This window comes from Callithrix jacchus, chromosome 2, assembly GCF_049354715.1.
Source record: "Callithrix jacchus isolate 240 chromosome 2, calJac240_pri, whole genome shotgun sequence".
Lineage (NCBI taxonomy): Eukaryota > Metazoa > Chordata > Mammalia > Primates > Cebidae > Callithrix > Callithrix jacchus.
Window position 1 is genome coordinate 91,319,779 of NC_133503.1, and position 22,519 is coordinate 91,342,297.

Here is a 22,519-nt window from a genome sequence, read left to right on the forward strand (position 1 = left end):
CTGTTCACAATACCAAAGACTTGGAACCAACCTAAATGCCCATCAGTGATAGACTGGATAAAGAAAATGTTGCACATATACACCATGGACTACTATGCAGACTTAAAAAAAGGATTCTTTCATGTCCTTTGTAGGGACATGGATGAAGCTGGAAACCATGGTTCTCAGCAAACTAACACAAGAACAGAAAACCAAACACCATATGTTCTCACTCATAAGTGGGTGTTGAGCAGTGACAACACATGGACACAGGGAGAGGATCATCTATCTCACACTCAGGAGTGTTGGGGGTTGGGAGGCTAGCGGAGGGATAGCATTAGGAGAAATATCTAATGTAGATGACGGGTTGATGGGTGCAGCCAACCACCATGGCACATGTATACATAAGTAACAAACCTGTACATTCTGTACATATATTCCAGAACTTAAAGTATAATAATAAAAAAGTAAAAGAAAAATCTGGAAGTGACTCTAAATTTAATTATTTAAACAATCTATTTAAATTATAAAATTCTTGCTCAAGTTTTAAGAGATTTTGTTCAAGGTTGGGGTAATTTCTTCCTATATTATAAATACTTGGGGTTCTTTTGTGAAAATGGTATTTCTTTAAATTAGGTATAAAAGAATATTTGCTGTTAGTATAAATTAATAAGAAATCTAAAGACACACACATACACAAACTTTTTTTTTACATTTGTTTCTCATTTCAAAATTTTAGATCAAGTGTATTCTTCATGAGCTCTCAAATTTTATAGATCAAATAGTTCTCTGTCTTTGGACTCTGTTTTTCATTAGGGATCACCAACCATATGGAAAGGTTTCCACCCATTGAAAGAATCATTCCAGACTCAGACCTTTGCTTCAGAAAAGGGCACCCATCCTGTCCCTTCACTGTGGTTTCACTCTGACATTCTGTCCAGTATTGCATCTGACAAATGCATATGCAACCTCTCTTTACTTAGGAGATTCCAAGTGAGGTGTGTGAAGTAAATACAATATTCAGAGCTGATATTGCCTGTCTTGCCATGCGGTCTACCATCTGATTTTCTTATTCTACTTTATTCCTTTTTTTAATGCTCAAACTGAGGCATTTTATTAACTGGCTTTAAAACTTAACTAATATCTTGGCTATCAAAGGAACAGCTTCACTAATTCCAAATTAAACTTTCACAAGTTTACTTGTTTGGGGAGGGACATTCTTATGCTCACCACAAAATACCTTTCTTATAACCTTCCCCAAATCTTTTCATAGATTTAACTTGAAAAAAAAAAAAAAGCTTAGATCAAATATCAACTGTCTGAAAATCTCAATTAAGTTACTTTTCCTTAAAACATGTGCAGTACAATTGAACCAAAAGAGAAAACTGCAAATACATTGTGCTTTGGCTGGACGTAGAGTTCATTTCATGATGATTCGGTATCTTCGGATACTATTTTTGACACGACATAAATCACAGCAAAGTAAATTAATTTACTAACATCTCCAAGGAAAAGTTGTTTTTAATACTAGGCTTTCTTTGCCAGTTGGCAACTTAGAATTTTTGCAGAGGTGATTATTAATACTTCCTTGCAGCTAACTTTAGCTTTGATCTTTCTCATCTAAAAAATATCAATGGTACATTGTTCTTTTGACTTAATAACTGGATTATTTGAAAGAGAAGTTGGCTATTTCACTGTATCTGGAAACATGGCAGAAATTCTGACCCATTATTCTTTTACCTCAGTGACCACACCAGCAGCTATTGTAGAACCACCATAAACCTCCCCAGCTCTTTAAAGTCTTTATATAGCTCAAGAGCTATTGGTCTTTGTGTCTGTAGCTCCACCAATGCATTCTGGCCTTTGGTTAAAAACTTAGGCTTTTTCTTTGTGACTTCATTTGTGCTTTTGTTTAGAACACTAATCAATCGTTTAATAACGGTGGGTTCACTGACCCTTTGGTAGTGTAACAGCACCGGAAATCCTTTAGTGATAGGAATTTCAATATTAAAGATGAGTATTCAGGCTCTGAAACGAGTGCAAGCTTTAATGGGTTCTTTGGGGCCCCAAAATACACAGCCAACATTGATTTTGATGATATCCATCCCAACCGAAGTAAGACTAACATGATCGCCTGCTGCTGCCCAGTCGACAGGTTCGTCATACAGAGTGATTCCTTTTACGGTACAAGTTTCATTAGGAGGCATTGCCAGTAGTCGGTCACCAGTTTGAATATAACCAGCCTCAGTTTTACCAGTTATGCAAAATCTGGATCCCTGATCTTTGAAAACATTGGATACACATAATCTAAAATCTGCTTTATTTCTTAAGAAAAAGACCTCTCTAAATTTTACCAGAGCCCCGCTTAGTTGAGATACACGTAGATGGGAATAATATGTGAGCAATTTCCAAAGCCAAGAGATGTACCAGTAGGGCGCCTATTATAAGGAAAAGTCTGAAATCTTGAAAGAAATAAGAAATGAAAATGATATTTAAATGAGATTTTTCATTTTTGTCTTTGATACTAAACTGATGAATTAAATTGCCTTCAGAAGTTAAAATAGAGATCTAAAGGTTGTAATAATATCAATGCAAAAATAGCCCAGGGAGAGTAAGATGGAGATTTCATTTAAATATGTGAATGATTTGTAGATATGTAATGGCTTTATTAATATTAATTATGCCATTATCATTCACTGCTCTCCAAATGGAAAATTGCTAATCTATATCTTACTGGCAGAAGTACTAAAATGTAAATAGAAGTTGACAAGCTTGCTTCTATGCATACAAGTTGTTCATGATTTCTAGTTTAAAAAATTCTGACCAATCTAATGTTTAAAAAAGTCTAAAATCCTCCGAATATTAAGAATTCACCTCTAAGTATTGCTTTTCATTGGTATCTTGTGCTTGGGCTTCAATTAGTTTTTTTTTTTAGATTCCTTATTTTATATTTTATTTCTTACCAATACGTAATAGTTGTACCCATTGATGTGGTAAAAGCTGCCTTGTCTCAGGTTTTGGTTTATCCCTCACACATCAATGTAAACTCCTTGGGAAGGGACAAAAGAAGAAAGAGAAGAAGAAAGAGCTTCGTGAAACCTTTTGGGGGAGGGCTCTTTGCAGCAAGGAGATGGCAAAAGGGACTAACAGTTTCTGACTAGCTGGGATAGAGGAAGTGGCTCATTTTAAGAACCATTTCTTAGGCCAAAAATTTTTTTTTATTTGGAAATGGGTGAGGGTGGAGATAAAAACTTTTATGTCCAAAAAACTATTCCATCGGGGATAAGGTTGTCTTTTAACACTACACATTGGTGTTTACTTCTTGAAGCAATTGACATTTATTGAGGAAGAAAACAACACTTTGAAGGTTGTATTTATTTTTTTAATTGTGTGACTATCTTAGTGTTTGGAAGATAATGTTTTTATGTGCAGTTTAAAATGTTTTATATCAGTTTGAGTCCTAAACAGATACATTTCATTAAATTCTCTAGACTGGTTTTCACCCCATTAGGTTCTATTATCAAAATTACCGGCAATATCTTAAAGGCTTAAAAGTTCTATCACTGATAATTGCACAGGTCTCTTATTTCTTTTTAGATGTAAAATGCTATTTTAAATGAATCATAGTGTGTGTTTTGCTGCCAATTTTAATCCTACATCTGGGAATCGTCCCAAGATCATCCACTTCCTGTCTGTAGGAGGTAGCATCCTCATTATGAGTATCAACAGCAGTGATTTGGTGCAGCAATAGAAGAGGCACCCCAAGTGAGTTCATGTGACTAAATATGGAAAAAGGGGGTATGGATGTCTTGGGTCCTCAACATATGAAGATAATTAAATCTCCAAACTATAATTTCTTGTCTTCTTTTTATAACTATGCCTGGCCTCCTAAAGACTAAAGAAAAAAAACACACGAAAGATTTGAAATATGGGCAGAGGGGTGTGGTGCCATATGGCAGCACAAACAAAATTACCCATACACTTCAGAAACAAGCAGGGCACGTTCCTCCCTCTGTTCAGTAACCATATGTGAGCTCCACACGTGAGAAACTGCCTTCAGGTTCATTCAAACAGACTCTTTGTCTTTGGGCCTCCAGTGCGTTTCCTTGGGGGGGGAAAAAGCCAAGGATTCTTGGAGGGGAGCAGCAAGGAGATCTGTGCAGGATCTGATCCCAATATTGCCAGTGTTGTAGAACTATTTTTGAATTGAATGGATGTTGTGAAGAAGAAATATGGTATACAATAAAAGAATCCTTGTCACTAAGTAAAAGCAAGCTTATTTCTGGCATTGGACTGCTTTGGGAGTTGTTGAGAGTGAATTAAAAGACATATTCTTGCCTTAATATGATTTATCATTAGAGAAGAACAGTTTTGGCTATTACACGCATTGGGCACACAGACATCGTTATAAAATCATGAGAATAAATTGATTAAATGAAAAAGGAGTGAACTATACAGAAAGTATTAGTAAAATGTGGTTATAGGTTATTGGTGGATCCTTGTCTCCTAACCTTTTGAACCCAACCTTTCATTTTCTTCTTGCACGGTCTATAATTGCACGTATTTTCTCACTGACTTCAATCACAACACCTCCTTTGACGTTTTACTTTGAAGTTACACATTTGGCTTATTTAAAACATACATATTGCCTTAGGGCCAGGAAACCTTGTTCTGTCTGTGGGATTATATACGTAATATATAAACTAAATACGTAACATTGAATTGAGAGTTTAATATAAATCATAGGAAGGAAAATCCCAAAAAATATTTATTAGAAGACATTAGAGCAAAAAGGTCATTTCTGGAGGTCTAGAAATAAACCTTAGAAAGCTGAGGAGATAAAAAATCCTATTTCTACATTCCAGTTTGTGTGGCCAATATAAAACTGAGTTTTAGTTAAAGTAATTATGTAGAAGTGAATATTTGATGAAAGCTTTCAAAGGCCAAATTAATGAATGACATTTATTCTGGAAACATTTCTGAACACCTGATGTCTACTAAGAAAGCAGTTTGGTAAATATTTTTAGTGGCCTCACTCCTGGGCAATTTGAACTGAATGAAAATACTTGTTACTAATTTTTGTTAGCTGCATAATTACCTATGTATTTAATTATATTTGGAGTTTTTATTATAACTGGTTAATCCCTAGTTCTTTAAGACATTTAGTGTATATAGCATCATGCTAGTTACTAAAATAATAATTGAATTATGGTAACACATTGAAAGACTAGACTCTTGGCAACCTCAACTCTATTTAGGTTTGTAATAGGTTAAATTAAAAAATATACCATACACTGACACACAACACTATATATGTTCTTGGGTCCAAAATTCCACTGATGTGTTTCATATTATTAACTGCTTTAAGATGACTTTATTTAAAAATTAAGAGCAGGGCCGGGCGCGGTGGCTCAAGCCTGTAATCCCAGCACTTTGGGAGGCCGAGGCGGGTGGATCACAAGGTCGAGAGATCGAGACCAACCTGGTCAACATGGTGAAACCCCGTCTCTACTAAAATACAAAAATATAGCTGGGCATGGTGGCGCGTGCCTGTAATCCCAGCTACTCAGGAGGCTGAGGCAGGAGAATTGCCTGAACCCAGGAGGCGGAGGTTGCGGTGAGCCGAGATCGTGCCATTGCACTCCAGCCTTGGTAACAAGAGCGAAACTCCGTCTCAAAAAAAAAAAAAAAAAAAATTAAGAGCAAAAAGTCTTTGGAATATCTGCTAGTCCAGATTATTAATTACTAAATGCGCATTTTCTTTTCTAAATTTCTTGCCTATCAGTTGTAACTTCTGTTGACCCTGAGCTTTTGAACCATTTTGGCGTTTGTAGCGTGACCTACACCTAAACTCTCTGAGAACAGAGTTAAGCATTCTGTGATGCAAAAGAAGCAAGTTTGACTTTGAATCCTTGATGTGCACCCTGAGAATTCAGAAGCAGAAAGGGTCTTTCTTTTCTTGCCTGTTAATTTTAAAATTCCTTTTGTAAAATCAAAATTTGCAACTACCAAAGTAGTTCAACAGCTAATTAATCCATAGTTCATTTCAACTGATCTTAAAGTTCACAAAGATTTGCTTTTCTAAGTGACTGGTCCCCATTTACATGTCAACACAAATCAGTGTAGATCAGACAAGTGAACCAGAGCTCCCATGGAAAAGCTCTGTATTGGCCATCTAAAAAGTTACTGGAACAGACTTGCCCTTTGGTAGAAATGCATTGGAATGGAATAATGTTTCTTTTGCCTGAAGACAAGCACTCAAGTGATGTGAGCTGTGCTTGAAGAAAACATTGAAGTATCTTCTATGTGAACAAATAGGGCAACAGATTCTAATAGCAAAGCAAAGTAACTTTCTATGACTCTAATGTGCTTTATTAATGGATGCTCCACAATTTGTTTCCCTTAAGATTATTTACTGATACAACTTCCAGTATGACTTTAAAATGTCCATACTTATTAACTGATGTTTTAAATTATACATTTTACACATAATTTTTTTTGGAAAAAGCAATATAAAACGAAGACATTCTATTGATCAACTCTGGAAGGCCTATAGCAATAAAATAATAAGCTAAATGCTGTTTCTCAGAAAAAGACTTAAGGGACAAACACATTAAGCATAATAATCATGATGAATTGTAGTTGATAAGGTAGAAGGCTTACCTAAATTGAGTAAGTAGTACAACACAGGTGACATACATCTTATCTGCAAGTTTACTGTATGACAACATCATCTGTATCAATTGATACTATAATGGCCTATTTAAAAATAAATATTATTGCCAAGGCAGTCAAAGGAAGTATCCTGTGCCTATCTCAAGCATTGGCCAGGTATTGAGAACTTTGATAGTAGGATACAAATTTTCTATTGGAGTACTCGCTAAGTTATGCTTATTTTTGCTAACCTCATCAAGTCTATTCCCTCTTGGTTAGAATTTAAGGAAAATACATTTTGAAATATTTTATTTACCTTATAAATGAATAAAATTTAAAAATATCAGATAAAAAGGATAAAAGTAAAGGTATTAGAAGTTATACATGACATTTACCCTTGCTTTGTTGGTGTAAAAAGAAAAAACAATGAGACATGACAAAAGACCTAAAATCTCAGCCCTGTATTTATTATGTGCCTGCTGGTTGTACCTTTATAACATATTGCTGTAATGCTGGGTTTTAAACTTATATGTCTTTGTGACTGCTGTCTTGAAAGTAGTTTAATATACACTGAATTAGCCTGACCCATAGAGTTTTACTTATATATTTATACAGGTGGTGGACTACAACCCCTAAGTCTCTGCACATGAAGAATCTTAGGCTTACTGTTAATTTACTTTGAATTCTTAAAATAAGTTCATTTCTGCTTTGCTTTTCCTCATAAAAGCAACCTTTCTCAGTGAAGGGAGAAAGAAACCACAATCAGAGAGAAGATACCAGTTTCCCCTTTTAGCACAGTACAAAAGGTGCCTGGTGACTGCCCTGTATCAAGATTGCTAAGTGAGGGAATTGAATGGGGAAAAAAATAAATTGTGTTGTTTAGTAAGTAGTTAATGAAGCAGTGATGGTCTTAGATAAAAACACTATCTTTCATTCTGATCCTTTTTCTATTTGCAATGGGATGTGTCCCTAAAGTATTCAGTGTATTAAGTTCCTAGTTTTTCCTCTGTGGATCTGATCTTCCTCCAGGCTTCCTCACTGGAGTAAATATATTCTCGATTAACCCACTTGTCTAAGCCAGAAATATGGAAGTGATCCTAAAATATCTAGGCCTCAAAACATATTTTGAATTGATCTATTTCTCTTCATCCTCACTGCATCTCTTTCTCCAGTCTGCAGTCTTTTTTATTAGGACTACTTCAGTAGCCTTGTAACTGATCTCTCTACATTGCTCTAAATTCCTTCCAATCCATTCATTATGAAGAAGCCAGGATAATTTTTTAAACCATAACAAAATCTTAAAATCTCCCAGTGATTTTTGTTGTATTTGGAATGCATAGAAAGTAGAATTATATTTAACACAGCTTTTTAGGCTATGGCAATTTAGTCCCTAGTTGCTTGTGTGCTTATCTTGACCCATTCATTCTCTTCTTTGATTAATTACCTTCTTTCTGATACACTGGCCTTAATTTAGTTCCCTAAAGGGCCATCTAAGAAAGTTCACACTTGTTCCCACTGGTTAAGACCCTCTTGTACTTTTTGCCTGCTCATCCTTGAAGTCTCAAATAAGATGTTATTTCTTCATTGAGGGGATCCCTGAAGGACCAATTTAAACTAGATATACCTCGTTACTCTCTTTCATGGTGTGCAGGAAAGGGTTAATTCAGCAGGCTTGAGGTGCTCACATCCTGCACATACCAAAGAAAGGTCTGTTTTTAGACTATCTCCTGGAAGATAACTTCTTAGCCTTTGGAATATTCCACCTGATATGAGGTTTTTGTATGCCTGACACCTCATGCCACACAGTGCTTATGCTAACTGTGATTTATGTTGAGTGCCTGTTTTTGCTAAGGGAACTAGAGTCTGAGTAGTTGAGGCCAGTTGCAAGGGAGCTACATGTCTTTGTTTCTGGCTCCTGAATGAAAACCCTGGACACCAAGCCTCAGGTGAGCATCCCTGGTTGGTGACACCTCATATGGGTTGTTGCACATCACTCCTGGGAGAGGTTAGTGTGTCCTCATGTGACTTCACTGGGAGAGACATCTGGAAGTCTGTGCTTGGTTCCTCATGGATGTTGTCCCAAGCGCTTTTTCCCTTCCTTGGATTCTTTCTCTGTAACAAACCACACTGAGTGGAAATGCTTTTTCACCTTATTTGTTTCCTTAAAAAAAACTATGTTCATTTGTCATTCTATATATGTTTATGTTTTTATTTTACCTACATCAAGACAGTCTAGAAATGTGGAAATTAGGCAGTTATTCTACATTTTTTTTCTCATTGTATTCCAGTTCCTAGCATAGCACAATAGGTGCTCAGTAAATATTTGGGGGAAATAAAAAAAATACATGGAAGAAATTAGGTGAAAGAAGCCAATTTGAAAAGGTTAAATACCATATGATTCCAGCTATATAAGATTCTGGAAAAAGCAAAACTATGAAGACAGTAGCAAGATCATTAATTGCCTGGGTTGGAGAGAGGGAGGAATCAACAGGTGGAGCTCAGAGGATTTTTAGAGCAGTGAAGCTATACTGTATGATACTGGAATGCTGGATACATGCCATTACACATTTGTACAAACCCATAGAAGGTACAACACCAAGAGTGAACCTTCACGTAAACTATGGACTTTTGAGTGATTACATGTCAGCGTAGGTTTGTCCATTGTAATAAACGTACCACTCTGGAGGGGAATGTTGATAATGGCAGTGTGTATGTGCGTGGGGGGTGGGTTGCACATGTAGGGTGAATAGTATAGTATATTGGACTGTGTTCTGTGCCTTCTGCTCCATTTTGCTGTGAACCTCTCTAAAAAGTAAAGTATATTTAAAAACCGAATGTACAGTATTTGGTGAAAATAAATAGCTCTGAAGAACTTTAAGAAAAGATTTGATAACACTGTCTTCCAATTTGATTTCAACCTTTAAATATTATAATTTAGCTTTACCACCTGAATAATTACAATTTTTATTGAAAATATAAACTCACAATATTTCAGTTGGTATTACAGATTTGTGATAATTCTAATAACTGTTGTCACTCAGTTTTCTAAGTTAATATTTTCTTGTCACATTTGTATAAAATTCCTACTATAATCTTTAAATTTGATACAGAGAATTTTGGGGTGTCTGATAGGTTATAAGGAAGAGACAAAATGCAAGCAGAATTATTCGGGTTAGCTTAAGAAAAAAAAAAGTGAAGCAGAGGGTGATGAGCTGTCACTGGAAGGAGAATTTTAAAGCTGTGAAGAGCATAATTAATTAAAGGACTTTGCAGCTTGCTCTTGACCCACATTTTAAATTACAGAGAGTTAGTAAACCAGGACTAGAAATCTCCAAAGATATAAAGCAGAATAGAACATAGTTTGACTTAAAAATAAGAAGAACAGGGTAATGAAAAATTAATCTAAAAGTCTAAAATATCTGTTGTCGTGACTGATAAGAAGTAGCCCACTGTTTTCTATATGTCCTTTAATTTATTGCTGTATTCTGAGAAACTCGAAGTTATTTTTCCCTGGTCCTATGACACTGTCTTCAGTTGATGGAAACTGATGTGGGAGAAAGTAGTGGAAAGAAATTAGGAGCTATCAGAAACCAGTCATGATACGAGGTTGGTAACTGGAAGTGAGCACTCATTTGCAAAGGTTTTAGATCTGACTTCTCAGGATATATCCTGAAATGATAATATCACTCATCTTCCTAATTCTAAATTAGATATGCTCTGTTGCATTGGTTGAAATTCTTATTTTCTGTCTGTCAAGGTGGAGGGTACTGAAGTGGTCTTGTTTTTCTTTTATTTTTGTATTTCTGGCACATGTTCCTCTTCGTCTTATTAAACATCTGGTTTTCCCATTGAGGATCTATTCTTTGGCCACAGTCCATGTATGCGACACTTGCTGACCCAATCAGATTTGCACGTGGGAATTTAAATCTAGAGCAGAACTATCAGCCAGAAACTGGTTGTCCTAGTTGGTAAACCTTGAAGAGACAGCTATTAAATTCTACTGTCTATATTCTCAGTAATGTCATAATTCTCTATTTTTTCTAAGGCAACTTCATTTCTTTGAGTCTGTGAGATACCGAATACAGACAGAGCTGGAGCCTCAGGGTTAAGGAGTGTTAATCTCTCATTGCCAGGAAGAGCCACCCAGTGGATGACACATGGCTTGGGAAGTACTTTTAGGCTGGTGGAGATGTGTTTAAACAGATATATTTTTAGGGCCCTCTTGTAATGTCTCTTCTGGCAATGATCCTTTTATTCTAATTAATACATAATCTAACACTGAAGAAAATGCTTCTTAGAATACTTTTCACTCAAAACTTGGATCTGGTTACTGTTGTTCCACAGTAGAGTGAATTCAGTGAAATAAGCTTGTGGAGTTTGGCTACTGCACTACTCCTTTTTCTAGTCACTCATTGTCATTCAATAAATATTTACAGAGTGTACGCTATATATAACACACTGTGCTAGGGGCTGAGGGAACTGCTGCTGAGAACATTTTATGTGACTAAGATGATCAGCTTTGCTAGATGGACACTGAAGAGACTTGAAAAAAACTGTTTCACACAGATAGGAATCCATGAAGTCTTTAAAGACTTTTAAGAGATTGTGATTATTTTTTGAAACTATTATCTTTTATAACATTTCCAAAATACAGTTTAGAAGTTAACCACAAAAGACATCAGAAAATTCCCCTACTAACTAACCCTAATTCTTTTTCTTAAATCCATTATGCCTTCTCTTTCATCATTGTATCTAAAGAATAGCTGATTCCTCATAATAATCCTTCATAGAGTTAATAGTCTTAAAAGAAAAAAAATCCTTTACATGGTAAAGGCAGTTACTGAGTCACTTTCAGCCTTTTTTCCCCTCCAGCCTAAGTAATCCAATTATGTTAACTTTATGCCATAATTAAACTAAAGATTGCTTTAGGAAAGTTTAATCACATCACTGAAATACCCCCAAACAAACCAGGTACTTGTCAAGAAGTGTGGCTAGTGGCCTTGTAAAAGCCAAAGAAGTTTCATATTACTTGTTATTTTGTGCTATAAACTTCCATCTGGCAGAGACCTTGAGGAAACAAACCAGAACAACAGAATCACAACCATTGTCTCTCAGTGGGGCTTGACATTTAAGTGGACTATCCAAAGCAAGTATGAAGCATGACTTACTGTTTAAAAAAAATCCCGAGTGCAGCACACCCAGTAGTTTCGCAATAATGTGTTAAAAAATTAACATCCACATCAAATAGGTTTGAATCTGATGCATGCCCAGTGAAAGTGTAGAAGAAACTTAGAATTATTAAACTAAGTAATGTCATGTTTACCTTACTTTCCTATGTCCTCTACCCTCTGCTAGATGTTGGGGGTGGGGGGTGGTCCACTTGTGGTACTACTTGACCATCTTGTTATGATCAAGGTATGTGTTTGCCATAAGCATCTCTATGGCCATAATTTTTCGTCTATGCTTTTTTCAAGCTACATGATTTTTCCTTTAAAATAGCAGGTAAGATTTAACATATCCTCTATATAAATTAGATAACATACATGTTTCAATAAGTTTATGTCCTTCAGCCTTCTCTCACCATCTTTTTTAACTTCCTTTTTTGGTTGTTATCCAAAATAAGAAGAAGGAAATTGCTTTTTTTTCTTCTGACATAAACACGAGGCTGACCTGGAATTTGTATCAGAAGCTCTGTGACCTCTCAGTTTCAGCTCTTTTAGCTCTTAATAATTTGATGTCCTGAATGTGAAGACTAGGATGAATCAAGAGAGATGCCCAAAGGACAATATTTAAGAAGGTCCTCACTCTCAGTGTTCTGCCAAGGCCGACTTTGAGGGCTTCCTAGCCTGGGCCTTTCTAATTTTTTTGTACATATTAAGTGTGCAGTGGGTATACAGATATACTGGAATGTGGTTGGAGGGGAAGAATCACACTTTTTCTGTGATTCTGAGGTAGCCTGACTCATGTAGTAGTGGGATAAGTGTTCCTTGGATCGAGCAGTGGGATCCTGTGTATCCACTCTCTGTGGCTAAATCAAGGTCTGTATTCTGGTCCTTCTGATTTTTTTCTCTTCTCTTTTGACTTGTGCAGATGTTATGGACCAACTTGTGTCTTCATCAAATTTCATATATTCAACTCCTCATCTCCAGTACCTCAGAATGTGACTTTATTTATTTATTTACGAATGACAGAATCTCACTCTGTAACCCAGGCTGGAGGGCAGTAGCAAAATCTCAGATCACTACAATGCCTCCCATATTAAAATAATTCCCCCACCTCAGCCACCTGAATAGCTGGGTGGTGCCCACCACCATGCTCGCCTAATTTTTGTATTTTTAGTAGAGAAGGGGTTTTGCCATGTTGGCCAGGCTGGGTCTTGAAATCCTGACCTCAAGTGATCTACCCACTTCTGCCTCTCAAAATACTGGGATTATAGGAGTGAGCCACTGTGCCTGGCCAGAATGTGGATATATTTTAGATTTAGGGTCTTTAAGGAGGTAAAGTTAAGCAAGGTCAGATGGGTGAGCCCTGATTCAATATGACTAGTGTACTTATGAAAAAAAAGAGGCATCAGGATTGCTTCCACACAGAGAAAAGGCCATGTGAGGACACTGAGCAGGCAACCTCTGCACACCAAGGTGATATGCCTCAGGAGAAATCAAACCTTTCAACACCTTGATCTGGGATCTTCAGCCTCTAGAACTGTGAGAAAATAAATTTCTGTTGTTTAAGCCACACAGTCTGTGGTATCTTTTTATGGAAGCCCTAGCAATTAATATAGTTGATTATATGGTCAATATTACTCCAGGAAAGTCCCAGCATATGAATGTTTTCCCTTCCTAGCCTTGACCGTGACCTTCCTAGGTACTCACACATGAACACTTAGTTTGTGTTATTTCATTCTTTACTCTTTAACTTCAAAGAAGCTATTCTAGGATTAAGGAATCCCTTTATGGGTTATAATTAGAATTTGAGGCCATGCCAGAAAGAACTCTGGAGGCCTTTCTTTGCTCCAGGAATAGGATTGTCAATTTTAATGGATCGGCTCATTGTTCTTTAAGTTCGAGGCCATGCTCAGTCCCTGCCGTTTTTATCTATGGTAGAAAAATGTAGACTTAATGTCATCCTTGAAAGATGAACTATGCCTTTCTTAAAAAAAAAAGCTCACTAATTTCTATAATGTACATTTAATGATTGGAACCATTTATTTGTCTTGAATTCTTCTACTTAATTTAAGGTTAAACTGCATCTCTTTTCTCTTAAACACATGCAATATATAAACTCCAATAACAGTAAGTTAAAATGTTTAAGAATGGACCAAAAATACACTTCTTTGAGGAGGAGATTCTTGAAAATAAGGCAGAAGTTTGAGAGCTGGTAATGGAGGAAGAAACCTAAGACTAGTGACTGTTATCCTAGGACTGACTCCACTGTCGATTGGCTCACGTATTCGTATCTATGAAAGGGGAGTATTGCCTAGATCATTTTTAGTTCTGTTATGGAACAAAAAGTAAATGAAAATACTGAAAAACTAAGATTATGTGTTTAAATACTAGTTGTGGCTACATTATCTGAACTTCCACTTTCTCCTAGCTGAGTTAAAAAACTCCAACAGAACCTGTAACTGATCCAGTAACAATCTGAGCGATCCTGCCCAAGTAATCTATATTTAGCATTTGAACTTTTATCTTAAATTAAGCTTTTTCAACTCAAATCCTGTGGGCCTGGAAGGGGGTTTGGTAGGAATGGTGGACAGCTGAAGAACAGAGCCCTTAGATTGCCTTACTGGGGGCACCAGGTGTCTGCCTTCTTGGATATGGCTGTCCTATAGAAGTATGGGCTCTATGGCTTCCAGATGTTTGTATTTTCTAGGAGAAACTAGGTGTTCAAATTGTAGTATTAAACCTAATTTTAAAATGTTGGCAACAAGTACACTTTTTTTTAATATTGTGCTGGGAAAATAGGTCTATCTCTTGTTCACTAATAATCTCATAATTCCCAAAGTAGGAGCTATGCAAACATTCTCTGACACTGCGTTCATGGTGCATGGTGTCCATTTCTGTGGGAAGCCTGCAACAGTGTGTTTCAAACTGCATTCCCTCAGAGCCTAGCAGATCTTCTATGGCTCTGCAAGGCTACCTATGTGTTTGTTTCCTTTTTTTTTTTTTTTTTGAACTGGGTTTACAATTTTATTTGAACAGAAGTTTGTTTTGTCAATACATGTAACATGTTTACAGTACGGGGCACATAGCAAGCACTATTATGTGTTAGCTACTATTATTAGTAAAGGGTTTGTAAGACATTTTCTGTAGGGATAATAAGGTAATGTCCTAATTATTATGTTGTTCCAAAGAAATACCATCCTTCAATTTCATGAAATTCAAAAGCTTTTTAATGCATCCTTAAAGTTTTTATGATATTCAGAAGTAGCTCTATTTTATGTAAGACTTTAATGTGCAAAAATCCAGTTAGAGCCTTTGCTAGTTTGCAACCTTACTTTTGCTATTTTTGCTTTTAAATTTAAAGAGTTTTACAGTTTCATTTCTTATCTAGGTTACTCATGACTAGGCTGACTTGTGAGATTTTACCTTTGGATCTGAGAGTACAAATACATCCATCAATATTCTATTTCCCAAAGGTATGCTAATTCTCATGAATAATCACAACAATCATAGAAAGTTTTTTAGAGATGATAACCGAATCATTCCTCTGCAGCTGCTATACAGGACTGTGTTAGAAGCAGGTTAACTTGATGATCTCTTAAACTCTGGTCCCTGACCTATCTTTGGAGTCTTTTACTCCAGCAATGAGGAATACGTCATTTTCTTACCTTTCTTGCATTATGGCCTCTGCCCAGAATGCCTCTCAAATCCCTTTGATTGTCAAAATTAATTTCATCTTTCAGTGATGGTTTCAAATCTTGCTTGCCTTTTCCAGGAAACCTTTCTTCCTCCCTCAATATTACAGTCACTTGTGACAATCCTGCTATTTCCTTCTTTTGAGACCTCTTAACAGTTTATGCTTGTATATTTGAAGGTACTTACCAAGTTCTTATGATGCTGTTTGTATAACTTCTGTAGCTCTCTATTCAGCTTTATGAAGGAATATAGATAAACCCTATGTTGTGAAGTAATATTGCACAAATAATGAAATCATAAACATCCCTGTATTTTGGCATGGAGTATAGACACTTGGTGCCTTTCCCTCTCAGATGTAGAGCCCTTTCATGGTCAGTGGTTGCAGTATCGCCTCCTAGAGTTTTCCTTGAACCACATTTGAACTAAACATGCAAATAATATAAACTCTACTTATATCAAACTTGTCTCAGCAGTTCAACATGCTTTTCTCTTTTGTTCTTATAGACGGTGCCTTTTCTTGGCTCTAAAAAATATGATATTCTTAGTGATATCTTGAGTTCTTGGTTAGTTTATAATTCTTAATAAATTTCCTTTCACGATTAGAGTAAATTCAGATTGTGAATCCTACCATTCTTTAACATTGCCATAGTTTCCCACAGAAGGCTGTGTGAACCTTCATTTCATTTTGCTTTCATATTTAAAGATGAAGCCATCAGTCTACCAGACTCCCAGCTTTGATTCCCAGTGGTGCCTCATTACCTCCCAAGAAGAGGGGCCCCAGGGGGAAGCACCTGGGTCACTCAGAAGGCAGAGGGAGTAATGGGGAGTTAGGTGGGCTAGACTTGGACATTTGGGAGGATTCTGACACAGTCACATAGTCACAAAATAGCTTTCAAATGGTGACTGCCTGATGTCCACTAAAAACTCACAGATGATAGATGAGGTGAAACATCTCTATAGCCAGTGTCATAGCATGTCATAGTAAGCTGTGTCTTCTCTTTCCTAGTACTCAGATGCTCATACAATCCTGTTTGTCTGAGATTTGAATCATTTACACCTTATGTCACTTTATAATTATTAAGTGACCCTTTCACCCTCAAAAGTGTCCCAGTGTAGATAATAAATTATATGGTCCCTCTACTCATAATAGCCTTCTATTTCCTAATTTATTTTCCTTACTATACCTGTAATATAATAAAAACCTACATTTTAAGATAGTATGATCAGATGTTAACAGAGAGGACTTAAAACCGATTGATTACCTAAAAAGCTATAGCTAAAAACGTTTACATTGTTTTCATATAGATAATTTCTCAAGACAGAAATCGTCCCCCCAATTTTATCTTTGCTTTAAAAATTGGAGAACTTAGAAGCCAGAAGATTTGAATTCTAAATTTAAATCTGTTACTACTTTTTTTGACAAATTGTCTCATTGTTTTTAGAATAACGAATTACTTTTAAAATAAATAGGGCTGGGCGCGGTGGCTCAAGCCTGTAATCCCAGCACTTTGGGAGGCCAAGGCGGGTGGATCACGAGGTCAAGAGATAGAGACCATCTTGGTCAACATGGTGAAACCCCGTCTCTACTGAAAATACAAAAACTTAGCTGGGCGTGGTGGCACATGCCTGTAATACCAGCTACTCAGGAGGCTGAGGCAGGAGAATTGCCTGGACCCAGGAGGCGGAGGTTACGGAGAGCCGAGATCACGCCATTGCACTCCAGCCTGGGTAACAAGAGCGAAACTCCGTCTCAAGAAAAATAAATAAAATAAAATAAAATAAAATAAAATAACACAAGATTGATGAAAACATGATTATTAGAAGGATAAAATAACAAATGCAAAGGAAAGGGTTTTGAAAATAAAAGACAGGAAGTACTATGATGTTATGTAGGAAAATTAGTGACCCAATTTGACAAAGAAAAAGGAGTCATTCTATTTTCACTGATAAAGACATGCATAATCATTTTATGCAGAAAAAAATAGTGAGGCAAAGCTAATATAGAGACCACATCTAGGGAAATACATGCTAAATATAAATGAACAGTGCATGTAATGAATTATGCATGATTTTAAATTAGTTAATGAAATAGATTCATTATAGTTGATAATGCAGGATTTCTGATCCTGGTTTTGAATTCGTTACTGAAGTAAATCATTGTGTTGGAATTACCACTGACAGCCATTGCAGTGTAAATCTCTCCATGTAGCTTGTTCAATGCATCCTTCCTAATGAGGAGGGAGGAAGGAAAACACTGGCAGCATTACAACAAAGGAGTATGAAAGTGGGGTTATAGGTGAATAAGGGATTAAAATATGGAGAGAGAGCATAGCATGTTTGCATTTGCTTATGACTGAACATTTCTTAGCAAAAGCCACTTACAGTTCAGTGTCTACATGGCCTTGCAGAATAGGAGCTCTGTTTTATTGTTGACTGATTTGACCCTTTCCAGTCAGTTTTCCCATTTGTTCTACCTTTTTGGTGTTTCTTTAGTTATCTAGCATTTTGGCTTGGATGTTTTCTATTTTCTTTCGTTTGTGGCCAGTTAGACCAGCTGGTGGTAATGAGGTCATTGGCTAGTCCTAGAGGCAGCAGGGAGGGTCATTTGGCAGAATGTTTTCCATAGCTGGAGCCTGCCTTTAGGATTAATGACAAGAATAGCAGCCAGTTTTTGTTTTGTTTTAAGTACCTACTAAATATCAGGTGCTTCACAAGCACTATCTAATTGGATCCTTATAATTCTTTGAGTTGAGTGTTTACCTCTCACATTTCACTAATCAGGAGACCCAAGCTTATGGAGAGCAAATAATTTGGATCATGTCGTATGCCTAGTAAGTGACTAAGCTAGAAAGTGCTATCAGAGTTTTTTCACTCTGTAGCCTGTGCTCTTCACCAGCAATTACTTCTCAAATGCTTACCTGTTCACAAGGAGCAGTGGGCAAGAATAGAATTAAATGCGACAGAAACACCTGTCCCCACAGGGAATAAAAGCTAGGTGTCTGGTCAGCTGATGGCTTCATTTTTGTATTTGAAAGACTACATTCTTATTTAGCACCATATATTTGTGTCTAGATGTCTTTATTTATCTTTCTAGAGGCTAAAACAAAGAAAGAAACAACAGCTAATCCACTAAATTATGAGGAATCTTTGTGAAAGGAACAATGCCTCAAGGCCATCTACTTTCTTCTGGCTATCATTGGAATATTATTTACTTTTCAGGGATGTGTGATTTTCTCTACCCCAAATGTGGACAGAACTTACAGATTAGGAACTCCTTGGTTGTGTCTTTTGATCCTCCTATAGGTACTTCAGGACTAAGTTAAGTGTCTTTACCTAATCTAACTAAAGTATTGACCTGACAAGTGGAAATTCCTATAATTTTTCTGAACCATGCATTTGGCAGTTTACATTTAAGGAAGTTTATTCCTCACTAAACATTTCTGCCTCAACACTGAGTCCTGGAAAACCTTTGAGGAAAAGGGCCATGTCGTGTTCTTTTTGTATCTCTACCATATCAGATAAATGCTTGGTACCTAGGAGGTGCTCAATGTATACTGATTACTTTGGTCTACCTGACACCCAATGGAGAGATCTGGAGAGTTCTGTAAACTTGTCAGTTGGTGTATGCCTAAGTGCTAATTTGTCATAGATGACAAATTTCATGTTACCATAAATTTAAGACTATTTCATAACATTATGCATGAGTAACTGAAACTGTAGAAGCTGTTCCTAACTGTATGAATTACAAAATACCTTATTTTAGTTGAGGAGGCTGATAACAATTGAAAGAAAGCATGAAAAGGACTTGGGACTGATGGTGAGAAAAATCTCAAACTTCTTAGCTCCTCTGTCTTCTTCGTCCCAATATGTGTTTCTTCCCAGATGTGCTGCACATGTTAAACCTCTTAGGGATTAAGCAGAGTACATTTGTTTGCATTTACTTGGGAGTATGATAACCTCAAACATTCATGTTTAGTGTGTATTTAATCCTCTAAATTCTTTATTGTTTGTATGTACACAAGCAGAAATATAAACAGCTTATTTCAGGAGCAAATGATTTGGTTTCTGTATTTTCCCCCTGTCAATATGAGGAAGTCAGACACAAGCTTTTTGAAGATTATGCTAGAAGTCAAATCACTACCATCAAAAATTACAGGCCAGACATGGTGGCTTATACTTGTAATCCCAGCACTTTGGGAGGCCGAGGCAGGCAGACAGCTTGTGTCCAGGAGTTTGAGACCAGCCTAGGCAACATGGCGAAACACCATCTTTACAAAGATAAGCCTGGCCTTGTGGTGCACGCCTGTAGTCCCAGCTACTTGGTAGGCTAAAGTGGGAGGACTGCTTGACCCTGGGGAAGTCAAGGCAGCAGTAAGCTGTGATCACACCACTCCAGCCTAGATGACAGAGCGAGACCGTGTCTCAAAAAGAAAAAAATTAATCAAATTATAATAATTAAATGATTTTTCCATTAGATCAATGAATTCAGGGAGGGGTCTACTTTGATTTGTTACCCTGTTTTTAAATTGTTTCCTATAATTCAACCTATAGAATAGATTGTTTTTCACAGGGCTTCCTGAATGAGACTTGGCAGATAGAAGCTTACTTTTTCCTCTCTGGTTTATTACTAATATTGTTTGTGTACTTTTCCTTCTTAATCCTTCATAAACATCTATTAACTGATTCACTATTGTACCCTGGTAAAAGAATATAATTGGAATAATTAAAAAAATTAATGGAACAGAAATACTATGTCCCAGTTTGTTGTTTCCTTCTCATACCCTTCAGTTATAAATCTATTTCCCATGCACCATTACTAGAATCATACATTGTGAAACTTATGACTTCATCTTAGGATGATATCTTTAAGATGTTCTATTAGAAACCTCTAAAAACATGCCTCTGAGCATAATGTTTTCACACAGCATGTGTATTATTAATTTTCGAAAATGCAACCTCAAAAACCGATTACATTTGTCACACTGTGATGGAAACATTTACTCCTGGAAATGGTGTTAAGGCCATCAAGGCAAGCTGCCTCAGAAGCTAAGCCATTATCATTACTCTATCTGTACGTACATCCTTTCCTGCCAGCTACCAGCTTTCATTAGGTTAGCGAGTACATGAGAAGTCAGTGACAACATTAGCTTTGCAAAGGTTCATTTGGAAGACAGTATTTTGTTTGAGTCCTTCTCTACTCTATTAAAGCCAACATACACAGCTGATATTTCAAGGACACATGAATGTGATCTTGGCTCCAACCTTTCCTCTGGGCCTGGCCTCCTCAGGTCTTTTCAGTCTATAGTCCCACTTGTTTCGACCTGTGCTCAGGCAATTTCTTCTGCTGACCCCTCCTCCTATCCCTCCATGCAACATATATCCACATTTTGGGTATGTGCCTGTCATCAACATGCATCTGAATTGCTGCACCTCCTGAGAAGCGGTTTCTGATTCTCACAGCAAGAAATCATTCATTCATTCACATTCTAGTGTCTTTGGCTTCTTTAATCTGTGCCCTTAAGCTGTTACAAATTATGTATCAGTGATACCTACAGGAGAGTCTTGCCTTTTGTTTTAATGGCACCCAGGATTTATATTAATAATACATAGCAAGACACTCAGATGCAGAAAAGATTGTCATGAAGGAAGAAGTTTTTTAATATACTCACAGTTCCCTGGAAATAGGAGGCACAGCCTTCCGTGCAGGGCCACATGGGGAAGCACCAAGGAGAGATGAGCAGCCAGAAGGTTGCGGGGAGGGACATTAGCGGGCTAAAGCCTCTATTGTGGTTTTCTTGGGAAGAAAGAAGTAAAGCAAGGTCAGCAGCCACAGGATTGGATAGTTGGAATGATTTTGGTGGGCTCTGGGCTGTAAGGGCTGTACTAGGTGTTACCTTGCCCTTCAGTGACTAGGTCAGGGGAAAGAGGTATGAGAGCTGATAAAGGAGGTAGTTGGAGGTAAGGGCTCTGGATTGGTTAGTTTATGTATCAAAGAGTGATTATGGGTAAGTCCTTTACTATCTCTAGGAATAAGCTAGCCCTTTAAGGGGTAGTTCTTCCTGAGGTCAGCAAGGACCCAGATGCCAGGTGGTTAAAAATATGAAAAAATAAGAAAACAAATAATACACCTTTCTTTCTTAGAAATCTCTTACACATAATCCATTAACATGGGTGCTTATTGGGAGGAGGATTCTCAGGATATAAAACCTTATATAAAATAAAAATGCCAGGCATTGGTAAATGTCCAAATGCTGAGGAGCTGGGATTGGAGGTCATTGGAGACATTCTCAGTGCTTTCTTTTGTTTTTCTTGCCCTGTCTTCCTCACTCTGCCCTTTCTCTTACCACTTCTCGTGGACTGCCTTGCCCTCTGCTCTAGATATTCTCTTTCTTGTAACTTTTTCATATGTTTCTCTCTCATAACTTCTACATGAACTTCTGCTCTGACCCCTCCTCTATTGGTATCATCTCTTGATGTAATGTCTCAGTGGCTGCTGGTACCCTGATTCTCTCCAAATCACAAAATTCACATTCCTAGAAGAGGAACTGTGTTTGGCTTCACAATCTGTTAGAACAAACCTTAAGATACCTCAACAGGGGTCAGGTGGACTGGGCAGGTTCCCCAGGAGAGGTTTGTGGGTCCAGCAGTGACCAAGATTATTGTGTGTGATTGGTATTGAGTTTAAGAAGGGAAAACATGGGCTGGGCCTATAATCTCAGCATTTTGGGAGGCAGAAGCAGGTCAATCACAAGTTTGAAACCACACTGGCCAACATGGCAAAACCCTGTGTCTACTAAAAATGCAAAAATTAGCTGGGGTGGTGCCACATGCCTGTAGTCTAAGCTACTCGAGAGGCTGAGGCAGAGAATTGCTTGAACCTGGGAAGTGGAGGTTGCAGTGAGCCAAGATCATGCTACTGCACTCCAGCCTGGGTGACAGAGCAAGATTCCCTCAAAAAAAAGAAAAAAGACGTGACTCTTCACCCTCAAAGAGCTTCCAATATAAAAGAGAAAAAAAGCTCATATGAA

General features: G+C 37.1%; 1 protein-coding gene and 1 pseudogene across 3 annotated transcripts in view; one reads left to right on the top strand and one right to left on the bottom strand.

Annotated features, from left to right (window-relative positions):
- Positions 1-22,519, top strand: part of LOC144581569 (uncharacterized) — a 690,733-nt gene that overhangs the window by 444,466 nt on the left and 223,748 nt on the right. The window lies entirely within an intron of this gene.
- Positions 1,708-3,693, bottom strand: LOC100391774 (HBS1-like protein pseudogene; annotated as a pseudogene).